We start from the raw sequence: 13,172 nt of genomic DNA on the forward strand, positions 1-13,172 counted from the left end.
GTTTACACTCCAACTGGAGCACTGCATCGGGCAGTCTCGCGTAGTTTAGCGCAGAGCAGCAAAAGTTACGGCAGGGTCCGTCCTGGCCAGGCCAGTGCAAGCAGCCAGCCACGCCGGGTCGGAAGCCCGTTCAGTCTGTCTCTGTCAGTCCCCGGAGACAGCCAAGGGGCAGCCCTTATTCCAGCCACCCTCCCTCGACTGCCACCAACAACCGCCCACCTGGGCATCACCCCGCCCCCTCCACCACCACGTGCAATTCACACTGGGGCCCGGGAACCACAAACCGTGAAATGTGCATTTTCAGTGGAAGTTTGACTGGAAACTCGTATTCTTGCTACGATGCTCTGGGGGTGTTATAAAAATAAAAACCTGATATTCGGCATGGGTGAGGCCACACCTGGAGCATTGCGTCCAATTTCAGGGCCCCCACTTCAGAAGGGATGTGGACAAATTGGAGAGAGTCCAGCGGAGGGCAACAAAAATGATCAGGGGGCTGGAGCACAGGACTTACGAGGAGAGGCTGAGGGAACTGGGATTGTTTAGCCTGCAGAAGAGAAGAATGAGGGGGGATTTGATAGCTGCTTTCAACTACCTGAAAGGGGGTTCCAAAGAGGATGGCTCTAGACTGTTCTCAATGGTAGCAGATGACAGAACGAGGAGTAATGGTCTCAAGTTGCAGTGGGGGAGGTTTAGATTGGATATTAGGAAAAACTTTTTCACTAAGAGGGTGCTGAAACACTGGAATGCGTTACCTAGGGAGGTGGTGGAATCTGCATCCTTAGAGGTTTTTAAGGCCCGGCTTGACGAAGCCCTGGCTGGGATGAGTTAGTCGGGGATTGGCCCTGCTGTGAGCAGGGAGTTGGACTAGACACCTCCTGAAGTCCCTTCCAACCCTGATCTTCTATGATTCTATGAAATATGGCTGTGTTTGGGTGCAGTCCAACAATAGAAAGGGCAGATTTCTGTCTAGATCCTCATGAGTCCCCAGGATCTTGTGTATTTGCAAGTAGTCATAAAAGCCTGTATCCGAAACCATGGGGAGGCCATACGGCCGTGGCTCTCACCATTTCCAGATTACCGTACCCCTTTCAGGAGTCTGATTTGTCTTGCATCCCCCCAAGTTTCAACTCTCTTAAAAATGGCTTGCTTACACAATCAGACGTGAAAATAGACAAGTGTCAGAGCCCACTATTCCCGAAAAATGGCTGTGACTTTTTCTTCATTTTTGCCATACGACTGTGAAATCAATTGGAATATACATATTGTACTCCCGTTTCAGGGTATAGGATGCAGAGCCGTATAAAGTCATTATCTGTACGAAATTTTAGTTTCTACCAATTTCTGCTTTTTTATGTCACCTGTTGTAAAATTAGGCAAATCTCTAGATGAGTTGATGTGCCCCCTGGAAGGTCTCTGACTACCCCTAGGAGCTGAGAACCACGGCCGTAAGGCATGTGGATGCTAACACACATCCTGCTTATTCCTGCACAAAATTTTGCCCCAATCCCAGATCCTGCAAACGTTTCCCATATCAGGAACTGAAGATAGGTATAGCCACATTTCCGGGAAGGGTATATTTTTCTACGGCGTCCTCAGTAGCTGATCAGCCCATTTCCCTTATAGATGTGCTGTTTGGCCACCCTAAATTTGAATACTTTGGTGGCATACACAGCTGGCTGGTAACCAAAGGCATGAGATGAAATCTCTCTTTTTTCCATTCAGGAACCACAAGAATTGTTGTGTCCTCCAAAACGTGGAAGGCTTGAAAGGACAGAGAAGGCCTATGGAGTAGGTCATGGCCTTCCCCCCAGAACCCACCGTGTTCTGCAATTTTAAGCAAAATCGTGATTTTTCACAGTACCATTCTCTGTGCACCCTTTTCACCATGATTTACCCAGTTGTGTCCATGGATCTTTTGGGACCTGAAGCATTCTTCTTACAAGATAGTGAAGTTCAGTTTTGCAAAATATCTGATTTTTCTTTGAGATTCCAAAAGGCCTTTTTTCTGAGCTTATGCACTGAGCCGTTTTGGCATCACTGAGACAGCAGCATCCCGTTTTATGTCTGCTTGCAGGTGTCCCTAGACCTGTACTGGCAGTTTGTTGTACTTCAGTAGCTCGGGAACACTCCAGCAGAAGCCTGGGTCTCGGTACCATGGCCGACCAGTCCAAGAGGAAACATTTCCACGGTGAACTGCTGGTTGGCATCCTGGAGAGGGCCAACAACCATGTGCAAGATCAAAGAGAAGGATTCAGGGCAAATGGAAGGGCACGGGCAGGCTGGGATGTGCTTGGTTGGACTCGGACCTGCAAAAAGCCTGGACTCAAAAATTCTTAACCTAGGGTCACCACTGAGTGTAGATGCTCCGGCCTGGGCTTTGAAACCCAGGACTGGAAGATTCGAGACGCACTCGGCCTGGGATTACATGGCTCTATTAAAAGACCGAGTGTTTCCAGCAGTCTGCTCTCAAACTAATTGAGTGGCTCAAGAAGACATATCGTGGCCACTGCACCAGAAATTCACCATGCATCCGAGTGTGAGCCCTCCCACTGATAGCTTTCTGACAATGTGTGTGACACGTTTTTCTCGCATTCTGCAGGAATTCCTCTTGGGAATTTTGCTCACTCATACTGGGCTACGAGCAATTTTTTTTCCAAGTGCTCGAACGTCCACGTGCAGATTCTGGCCTGGTCTCTCTTTAAAATTTGGCAGCATGCCTCCTTCAGTCAGCACATGTGTCACGGTTGTGGGTGTGAAGAATCACACCCTTAACCAATAGAGTTATAATAGCAAAATCTCTTGTGTAGACACAGTTAATTAACTTCTTTAACACAGACTTAAGGTTGCCCCGTGATGCCGTGTGCCCTTCCAGAACGTGGACGGTAACTAAACTTAAAGCTCTGAATACCAGGAAATGACGAGTAAAAGTACATCCCACCCTTGCAAGGCAACCTTAACTCTACCCCCGCCCCCTAACCCTGGAGCTGCCGTTAGCCACTGGCTATAGTGCAGTAAAGGTGGTGCAAACGTTAATAAACTACCAAGGAAATGGGGGATTCTCCTTCTCTTGGAGTCTTCAAGTCAAGACTGGATTGTCTTTCTGGAAGCTGATTTTGTCCAACACAAGGTATTCAGCTCAATACAACTGTAACTGGATGATATTCCATGGTCTGTGTGATACAGGAGGTCAGAGTAGACAACCTGATAGTCCCTTCGGGCCATAAAATCCATGAATTTATAATAGAATCATAGAAGATCAGGGTTGGAAGAGACCTCAGGAGGTCATCTAGTCCAATCCCCTGCTCAAAGCAGGACCGATCCCCGACTAAATCATCTCAGCCAGGGCTTTGTCAAGCTGGGCCTTAAAAACCTCTAAGGATGGAGATTCCACCACCTCCCTAGGGAACCCGTTCCAGTGTTCCCGAATATCCAACCTAGACCTCCCCCACTGCAACTTGAGACCATTACTCCTTGTTCTGTCATTTGCCACCACTGAGAACAGTCTAGATCCCTCCTCTTTGAAACCCCCCTTTCAGGTAGTTGAAGGCTGCTATCAAATCCCCCCTCATTCTTCTCTTCTGCAGGCTAAATAACCCCAGCTCCCTCAGCCTCTCCTCGTAAGTCATGTGCCCCAGCCCCCTCGTCATTTTCGTTGCCCTCGGCTGGACTCTCTCCAATTTGTCCACAATCCCTTCTGTAGATGAGGAAGGACTAAGAGAACCTGCCGTTGTTTGTGTGGTGTTTCACAGACGGGAATCCCAGCATTTCTCCCCATCCCCTCCGGCTGTGAGCACTGGGCCAGGTGTAGCTGTACTCGGACGGCGGAGGGATTAGTTGGAGCAGCTTGGCAGAGCTGTGACTGTGATATGCAGAGAGGTGCAGGTGAACCCCGAGGGACCGAGTCTGCCCCATTTCAGCGCTCAGTGTTGTAGGTTGTGTCTGTGACTGGGCGCGTTCTAGCCAGGGGGATTGTCGGCACCCTGGTGGGATACACGCCAGTGGTCTCCAGGCCTTCGTGAGGAGCAAGTGAAGGCAACGACTCAGAAGGAATCTCAGGGAGAGGGTAAAGCTGGGGTAACAGTTTGTACATCTGAGCTGGTTTGGGTGCAGTGGGCTCGGTGCTGGAGGGCTGGCCAGGGGCAGGCAGCGTCTGTTCTTTATGCCAGACCTGGACCCAAGTTTTGCCTTAGCCAAGGGAAGACCTTCGACTTTGTGCTGTGTTGCTCCTGTGCCCTCTTCTCGCAGCGTTGTGTGGCAGGGCACGGGGCCGGTGTGTGTGTGTCCCTGGCGTGTCGGGGTGTTGCTGAAACAGGGCAGAGTTAAGGTGACATTGTGGGGGTGACGTGAACCTTAACGCTGCATTTCCCCTCCTCAGAACCAAGGGGACGGGAATCCTTACCCAGCGAGGCCTCAGACTCCTAGGTCTCCTGCATGACGTCTCTGTAGAGGGCTCTCTGAAAGAGCAAGAGCCCCCCACTCAGGACCTGCTGCCCCACTCACAGCCCCACCCTTCGTGATGCAGCAAGGCCTGTTAATGAGAAGCTCTGGGAGGCCCAGAGCCTCACCCCGTTCAGAGCAGCCAGGAAGCATCAGGGTGAGGGGAGAAAGAGAGACTCCCTCACCCCTCCCAGCAGAGAAAGGGGGCAGGGGGGCTTCACTTTCATCACACACCTCCTAGTCAGAGGCTGACACAGGAGATGGAGTCCCCAGCAAGGTCCAGGGAGAGCCCCTCCTTGTAGAAATCCCAACACCCTCCCCATGGCCAGCAGCTGGAGGGGAGGGGATGGGGCATCTTCCCTCAGCCTCACTAGTGGGTGCCCCCCTTCATAGCAACCTCTGCTTAGTGGGTTCACGCTCCAGAACTGGGAGTCTGGGAAGTTTTCCCAGCCCAGGCGGGTTTGTTCCCTGTCCCACAAATAGGGGAATTTCCATGCCCAATGATGTATTCCTAGAATCGAGGCCCCAGATGCAGCCGGTTCATCACACCCCCACCCCCATTCGTCGCCCTGTCTACTGCCTGCACCCTCCCACCCTCGGATTGTCACTCCCACTTCCTGGGTATTCGCCGTCCCTCTGGCTCCTGGGGGACACCCCCCCCCCCAGGCATTTCCTCAGCATCCCTACCTGGGCCAGCTCGGCCGCATCCATTTCCCTTCCCTGGGCAGGCTGGGAGAATCTGGAGGGAGCCGGGGATGTTATTCTGCAGCCTGTCAGGGGGAGAAGGGTTATTGTCGGTGGGGGGCGGATTTCAGAACGGACTTTAGGACAGGCAATCAGATGGGCCGTGAGATATTGAAAGATTTAGAATCACAGAAGATCAGGGTTGGAAGGGACCTCAGGAGGTCATCTAGTCCCACCCCCTGCTCAAAGCAGGACCCATCCCCAACTAAATCATCCCAGCCAGGGCTTTGTCACGCCTGACCTTAAAAATATCTAAGGAAGGAGATTCCGCCACCTCCCTAGGTAACACATTCCAGTGTTTCACCACCCTCCTAGTGAAAATGTTTTTCCTAATATCCAACCTAAACCTCCCCCACTGCAACTTGAGACCATTACTCCTTGTCCTGTCGTCAGCTACCACTGAGAACAGTCTAGATCCATCCTCTTTGGAACCCCCTTTCAGGTAGTTGAAAGCAGCTATCAAATCCCCCCTCATTCTTCTCTTCTGCAGGCTAAACATCCCCAGTTCCCTCAGTCCTTCCTCCTAAGCCACGTGCCCCAGCCCCATAATGATTTTCATTGCCCTCCGCTGGACTCTCTCTCCAATTTATCCACATCCTTCTTGTAGTGTGGGGCCCAAAACTGGACACAGTACTCCAGATGAGGCCTCCCCCATGTTGAGTAGAGGGGGACGATCACGTCCCTCGATCTGCTCGCTATGCCCCTACTTATACATCCCAAAATGCCATTGGCCTTCTTGGCAACAAGGGCACCCTGCTGACTCATATCCAGCTTCTCGTCCACTGTCACCCCTAGGTCCTTTTCTGCAGAACTGCTGCCGAGCCATTCGGTCCCCAGCCCGTAGCGGTGCCTGGGATTCTTCCGTCTGAAGGGCAGGACTCTGCACTTTATTAGCTTTACTGGCATCTTAAGCAAAGAAAATCTCATTTCCCCTGACTTCCTGCACTTTTAGCCCCCAAGAACAACTGTTCTCGGTCAGCCTCTTGCAATGCACCCATGCAAGTTATGGAGGATCAGCCTTGATCGGTGTTTTATTCTCGTTTCGCATTCAGTGTGAGGGGACTGCAAAAAAAGCCGGGGGTCACCAGTGTGAAAAGTGTGAGGAAACACGAACACGTGCGACAGCAGCTCCCTCCTCATTCGTAAGGACCATTCGCAGCCGGTCTGTGTGCGGGATGGATGGCTTCAGCCAGCGTTCGTTTAAATAGGGCAAAGCTGGGCTCCACCCGGCCTCACTCCTGAGACTTGGCTGCCCACCTCTGACCACTGCCGCTCACTCATTAAAGCGGTCAGAGTCCTCGATGTATGGCTGTTTTGTTCCTGCCTCATCCCATTTTTCACACCACGCCGGGCGTTGTTCCTCTTCCCAAAAGGGAACCACCCCCCTGAGCTCCGGATTCGCTCTGAATCCCCATTGGACGCACAGCAGGAGCGAACCAGTCCTGGGGCTCACCCGGCGTCACGTTGTTCCACCCTTTCCAGGGGCACATGGGGGCTGGAGGCCGTGATGCCGTGCCGCGAACATGGTTATTGGTGTGAAATCTCCCCCCGGCCCGTCAGAAATGGACACGTACCTGCGTCGCTCCCCAGCTCCCGTCGCAGCGTCTCTAGGGGAAGGAGAGGACGGGAGAGGTGAGGATTCAGTCCCTCGCGTTCATAGAGAAATCCCCTTTGGTTATTAATGGAACCGCTTTAAACTACGGGACGGGGACACAGACCGAGGCCCACAACGCAGCCGCTGCGGACAGAGCCAGCCCCACAGGGCGACTCCCATGGGGAAGGGCGACTCGCGGAGCTGGGGCTGCGAGATGGAGCCCGGGGTCAGTGACATCCCGAGAGTCCCCGACTCCTCCCCAGGGCTGGGGTCGCTCTAACCAGAGGAGACGCCACCCCCAGACTCCCACTCACCTTTGAATCCCCGCAGGACCTGCTGCAGGACGGCACTTGTCAGAGAGAAATCGCTGAGCCTCCTCTCCAGCTCCCCAAACCCCGGCTCCGGCTCCCGAAACGCCCCGTCCTCCCTGCCGGGGAAAGAGGGAGGGGTGAGAAACGGGCCCGGATCCCCAAACCCGGAGCCCAGCAACCCCCAAACTCCAGCAAACCTGGATCTGAGCTTCGTAGCCCGAGATGGGCACTGTTCTAGCGAGTCACCAGCCCTCAGCCCTGGGCCATCCGTGGGCCCAGAGAGATGGGATGTGGGGAAACTTTGGGGCACGGAACGGAGACAGGTTCAGGGGCTTTCTCCAGGGCGCTCTGGTTCGGTGGGGAGCCGACCCGCCTCCCACCCTGGGATATTCCAGCACCGAGGGGCTCCAGCATCGGGATTACGTGCAAAGGGAGGAGCCGGACCAAAGAGTGGGTGCATCCCACATGCTCAGGGTGGAGACGGAAAGGCCCGAATGAACGTGGGGCCTTCAACACCCGGAGCCCCTCAGTGAAAGCCGTAACCCTGGGCTGTCCGACCCACTGTCTGTTACGATCAGCGGGCCAGGACTCTGCGCCCCACCTCCCTTCACAGCAGGGCACCCACTGCTCTCCGCGGGACACCCAGGCACAAAGAACAAGGGGAGATGCTGCCCTTTGGAGAGGAAATGACATTTTAGTGATTTACTATCATAATCAATATCACGCTGCGGGAAGATCGCCTCTTCCCGTGCCCCCCAGCTCTTGCTACCCTTTGTTTCCGTTCCTTTCCCACCCTCCTTTCTCCATTTATCTCTTGCTGCCTTGTCCTTGTGTCTCTCCTCTGCTCTTGCCCCCCCCGCCCCGCCACGGCAATCCCCTATTCCCACCCCGCAAGGGCTTCCCTCCCGCCCCCTCCCTGATCCGTCTGCTCAGCTCAGCAGCCAGGGACGAGGGCGAGTCCTCACTGGGGCTGGCAGCCCGACGGGCTGAGCAGAGGGCAGGGGCATTCATGCCTCCCTGAGCCGCTGTTTCAGGCCGTTGGCCGACCCCGAAAGAGAGGGCTTCCCATTTGGGAGGGTTTCTTTGTAACCAGGAGGGCTAGAAACTTACCTGTAAAACAATGCAAGCGGAGACCCTGCGCAATGTGACTACGGGATGGGGCCACAGAAAGACACCGGCCAGGCCGGGTCCGGCCCCGGGCCCGTACGGCTGACGGCCCTGGGGGGACCGTCTCCGCCGTCGGAGGGTACTGGGCAGCCGCGAGGGGACACAGAATCGCAGGCTCGAAGCCGGCGTGTCACGCTGCCGGGGTCGCCCTGTATTCAGTGCCACGGCGGGAGGGAGACCGAGCCCAGGACTTACCTGCCCCCAGAGCTCCCAGCACCCTGGAGAGGAGAGGAAGGAGAGGCCGTCAGAGGGGGCGTCCCAGGCTGGGGAAGCCTCCTGCTCGGCAGGGAATCACCAGGGGAGCCTCTGGTATTTAGGGGAATTTCAGACCCGCGGGGTCCGGTTCAGAGACCAGCTGCCGTCTCCCCCCCGTCCCCACCGGCAGGGCCAGTTGCTCTCCCCAGCAATCCCTGGCCACAGGGGGAAAGTTTCTCCCCGGCCACTTTACAGGAAGAAAACGTTTCTCTGCCTTGAGAGCCCCCCGCAAGCCCCCCAGCCCCAGTAACCCATTAACCTGGGGGCCTTAGGCCTGGCGCGGGGCCTCTGCAGGCGGGAGAGGATTTCGCCCTCCAAGTGCAATGCAGAGAGGCGTTGACAGGGCAGGAGAGAAGGTTTCGGGGTTGCAGCATCCGGGACCAAAGTTCCCTGCGAGCTGCACGGCCGTGCATCAGCCTATTTAGTGCCGCGGGACCCCCCCTCCCCGCCCCCCCCCGAAACCTGCCCCTCCCCCGGCCTTGTCCCAGCCCTGAGCCCCACATCCCCGGCCCCACCCCCAGAGCCCGTGCCCCCAGCCAGAGCCCTCACCCCCTGCACCCCCACCCTGTCCCAGCCCTGAGCCCCACATCCCCGGCCCCACCCCCAGAGCCCGAACCCCCAGCCGGAGCCCTCACCCCCTGCACCCCAACCCTGTCCCAGCCCAGAGCCCCACATCCCTGGCCCCCCCCAGAGCCCGCACCCCCTGCACCCCCACCCTGTCCCAGCCCTGCCTTGGGGCACATGACAAGAGCCATTCTGCGCCTGGGGGGGAGGAGTGAGAGGGACCCACAGACGCGCTGTGGGGCCCGGGCTGAGATGCGACTCTAGACCTGCGGGGACCGGCTTTGGGGGCTCCTCTCTTGCCCCCGGGGGAGGTGGGGTTACAAAGGGCTGCAAAGCACCTCCCAGCTGGCAGGTGCCCCCCTTCCCCCCGCCAACCACCCCCCTGCCCTCACCCCCTAACAATTCAGATCCAGCACTGAAATTAACACAGCTACCTAGCCCCAAACTCCCAGCTCTGCCCCCCACCGACGCCCCCAGACTCTCAGCTCTGCCCCCTCACACAGACGCCCCCAAACTCTCAGCTCTGCCCCCTCACACAGACGCCCCCAAACTCTCAGCTCTGCCCCCTCACACAGACGCCCCCAAACTCTCAGCTCTGCCCCTCACCGACACCCCCAGACTCCCACCTCTGCCCCCCCTCACCGACGCCCCCCCAAACTCCCAGCTCTGCCCCCCTCACTGATGCCCCCCCAAACTCCCACCTCTGCCCCCCCACCAACACCCCCAGACTCCCAGCTTTGCCCCCCCACGCCAACACCGCCAAACTCCCACCTCTGCCCCCCCTCACCGATGCACCCCCAAACTCCCACCTCTGCCCCCTCACACTGACACCCCCAAACTCCCACCTCTGCCCCCTCACACCGACGCCCCCCCAGACTCCCACCTCTGCCTCCCCTCACCGATGCACCCCCAAACTCCCACCTCTGCCCCCTCACACTGACACCCCCAGACTCCCACCTCTGTCCCCTCACACCGACGCCCCCCCAAACTCCCACCTCTGTCCCCCCACCGACACCCCCAAACTTCCACCTCTGCCCCCTCACACTGCTGCCCCCCCAGACTCCCACCTCTGCCCCCTCACACTGACGCCCCCCCAGACTCCCACCTCTGCCCCCCCACCAACACCCCCAGACTCCCACCTCTGCCCCCTCACACCGACACCCCCCCAAACTCCCACCTCTGCCCCCCCCTCACCGACGCCCCCAGACTCCCACCTCTGCCCCCTCACACCGACACCCCCAAACTCCCAGCTCGAAGCAGCCCCACGACCCCCACCCCACAGCCCGGCTCTGACCCCCAGTCACACCTCCCGGCGGCCCCCGGCTCCGAGCTCTGCAGCCGAGCCGGGCTCCAGGCCCAGGATCTGCTCGGGGTCCCAGGTTCCCCGAAAGAGGACACGGGGGGAGGGGGCAGAGTTGGGGGAGCTGGAGGAGGTATCGGTGGCCTGGGTGCTCACTGGAGGTGGCCGGACTGGGGGGTCCCACGCCCTCCCCAGGGCCGGGAGCAGGGCATCTCTCTGGGGGCTGGGGCTGCAGGGGAACCGGACCAATCAAGTGCAGATGCCAGGGAGGGAGCCGTCGGGACGGGGACCAATCGGGGCCCTTGCTGAGCGGCCCAAAAACTAGACCCTGAAAACCCCCCCGGACAGGGGCTCAAGAGAGAGGCAATGTCCAGAAAACCCTGAGGTGTGATCACCCTACCCAGGGGACCCCAGCATGCCGCTCACGGCAGCCCCAGGCCTTTTCTCCCTTCCTGGGAATCAAGGTCACTTTGCTGCAGAGAGAGAAAGAAGCCGGACCCCCCGCACCCCCAGGTCTGACGTAATATCGTGATTTCCCAAGTTTCAGAGCGGCAGCCGTGTTAGTCTGTACCCGCAACAACAACGAGGCGGCCTTGTGGCACCTTAGAGACGAACAAACTTATTCGGGCATCAGCTCTCGTGGGCTAAAACCCCAGTGTCTCCTTGGAAGGACCCAGTGTCTCTTTAGTCCCAGGTGAATGGAGTAATTCAGTTCTCCCAGGGAGCCGTTCTGAGGCCTTTACGCTCGTTCCTTAATTTATGGTGCCACCGTGTGGCTCTTTCATTTCCCTCCTCCGCAGTTGCAGACAGAAACAATTTTCTTTGCATGGCTGCTTGGACACCCGAAGTTCTCTGTCTCTTCTGTCACCCAGGGCAGGGCTGTCCCAAGACCAAATGATGCCCCACGTGAGAACCATCTTTGGCTACCTCCCTCCATGTGTTAAACTTTTGAATGCCTTATTATTTATTGGGTTCAGAATAGCAGCCGTGCTAGTCTGTATCCGCAAAAAGAAAAGGCACCTTAGAGACGAACCCATTTATTTGAGCATGAGCTTTCGTGAGCTACAGCTCACTTCATCGGATGTGTGCCGTGGACAGTACAGCGCTGAGATTTATATACACAGAGAACATGAAACAATGGGGGTTACCATACACACTGTAATGAGAGTGATCAGGTAAGGTGAGCTATTACCAGCGGGAGAGAAAAAAACCCTTTTGTAGTGATAATCAAGGTGGGCCGTTCCCAGCAGTTGACAAGGACGTCTGAGGAACAGCTGGGGGGCTGGGGAGGGGGGAATAAACATGGGGAATCATAGAGTCATAGAAGATCAGGGCTGGAAGGGACCTCAGGAGGCCATCTAGTCCAACCCCCTGCTCAAAGCAGGACCAGTCCCCAGCTAAATCATCCCAGCTGGGGCTTTGTCAAGCCGGGCCTTAAAAATAGTTTTACTTTGTGTAATGACCCATCCACTCCCAGTCCTTATTCAAGCCTAAGTTAATGGTGTCCAGTTTGCAAATTAATTCCAATTCAGCAGTCTCTCCTTGGAGTCTGTTTCTGAAGGTTTTTTTGTTGAAGAATTGCCACTTTTGGGTCTGTAATCGAGTGATTACAGAGAGGCTGAAGTGTTCTCCGACTGGTTTTTGAATGTTATAATTCTTAGCCCACGTCACAACGTTGAGGCACAATTTGCATGCGTGGTTTATCCCTGTCATATAAGGTGATACGTTTGCACGCCAGGATCTGTAACTCTGTATTTATTCATGCCATAGATAAGCAAATAAAAAAAATGTCTTCTAAGTCCTATGTCTTCTAAGTGTCTAGAAACTTTTAAATTATAAGAATAACTGGAATGTGCTAACATCCAGACATGGAAAGGGGCATCAACACTGGGGTGGACCAGTATTAAATAACGTTCGAGTAGGTGGCAGGGTTAGACTGTTAACCCGAGTCCAGTGATTCTCAAACTGTGGGTCGGGACTCCATTTTAATGGAGTCGCCAGGGCTGTCGTTAAACTCGCTGGGGCCCAGGGCTCAAGTCAAAGTCCAAGCCCCACCGCCCGGCGATGAAGCCCTCAAGCTTCGGCACCCCTACTCCCCAGGGTGAGGGGGCTCAGGCTTCGGTTCCCTTTCTGGGGTCTTGTAGTAATTTTTGTAGTCAGAAGGAGGTCTCGGGGCAATGAAGTCTGAGAAACCCTGCCCTAGTCCTTTCGTTCAAAAGGCCGCTTTTCTCGCCTTTGCCCTTGCGACCTGAAACACGGTGTCGGAGAGCTCCAAAGACTGGCCAATGGCATTTCCAAGCAGTAAAATAGCAAGCGATGTCAGTCTCTCGTCAGCCATCGTCGATCAAAGATATGTTTTAAGGAGCCTGAGCTTTAAAAAGCGGCACTCACCACTCGCGACTGCGACCGGCGGTGTGAGCAGAAGCCTCAGAGCTCTCCACCCATTAGGAAAAGTGTCCTTCAGCTCCGCGCCGTGAGCGAAGTGGAGAACCTGGAGTGGAGAGAGCTCCCCGTGCTTCAAAATGTGACGGACGTTGTCCAGTTCGACATAGGGGTCTTTATCGTTGACGTCCGAGCGTTCCCCATGTGTCAGCGTCCAGTGAAGGCCTGTACAATTATTGAAGAATGTTTTCCTGTCCGCCGGCAGGTTATTAAGGTCAGACAAAACCTCCCAGGCCCTTTTGGGGTGCCTCATTTGTCCGAACCTTTCTTCGATGGACACTTGAGCCGGTTCAACAAGAGAACAACAAAAAAAAACCCTCTTGAATTTTTCTTCTGAGCTTCCCATCACCTCATCTCT

At 55.9% G+C, this 13,172-nt stretch overlaps 1 pseudogene; it reads left to right on the forward strand.

Moving 5' to 3' along the window:
• Positions 1-13,172, forward strand: part of LOC140904192 (uncharacterized) — a 187,078-nt pseudogene that overhangs the window by 44,492 nt on the left and 129,414 nt on the right.

Source organism: Lepidochelys kempii, chromosome 28, assembly GCF_965140265.1.
Source record: "Lepidochelys kempii isolate rLepKem1 chromosome 28, rLepKem1.hap2, whole genome shotgun sequence".
Classification (NCBI taxonomy): Eukaryota; Metazoa; Chordata; order Testudines; family Cheloniidae; genus Lepidochelys; species Lepidochelys kempii.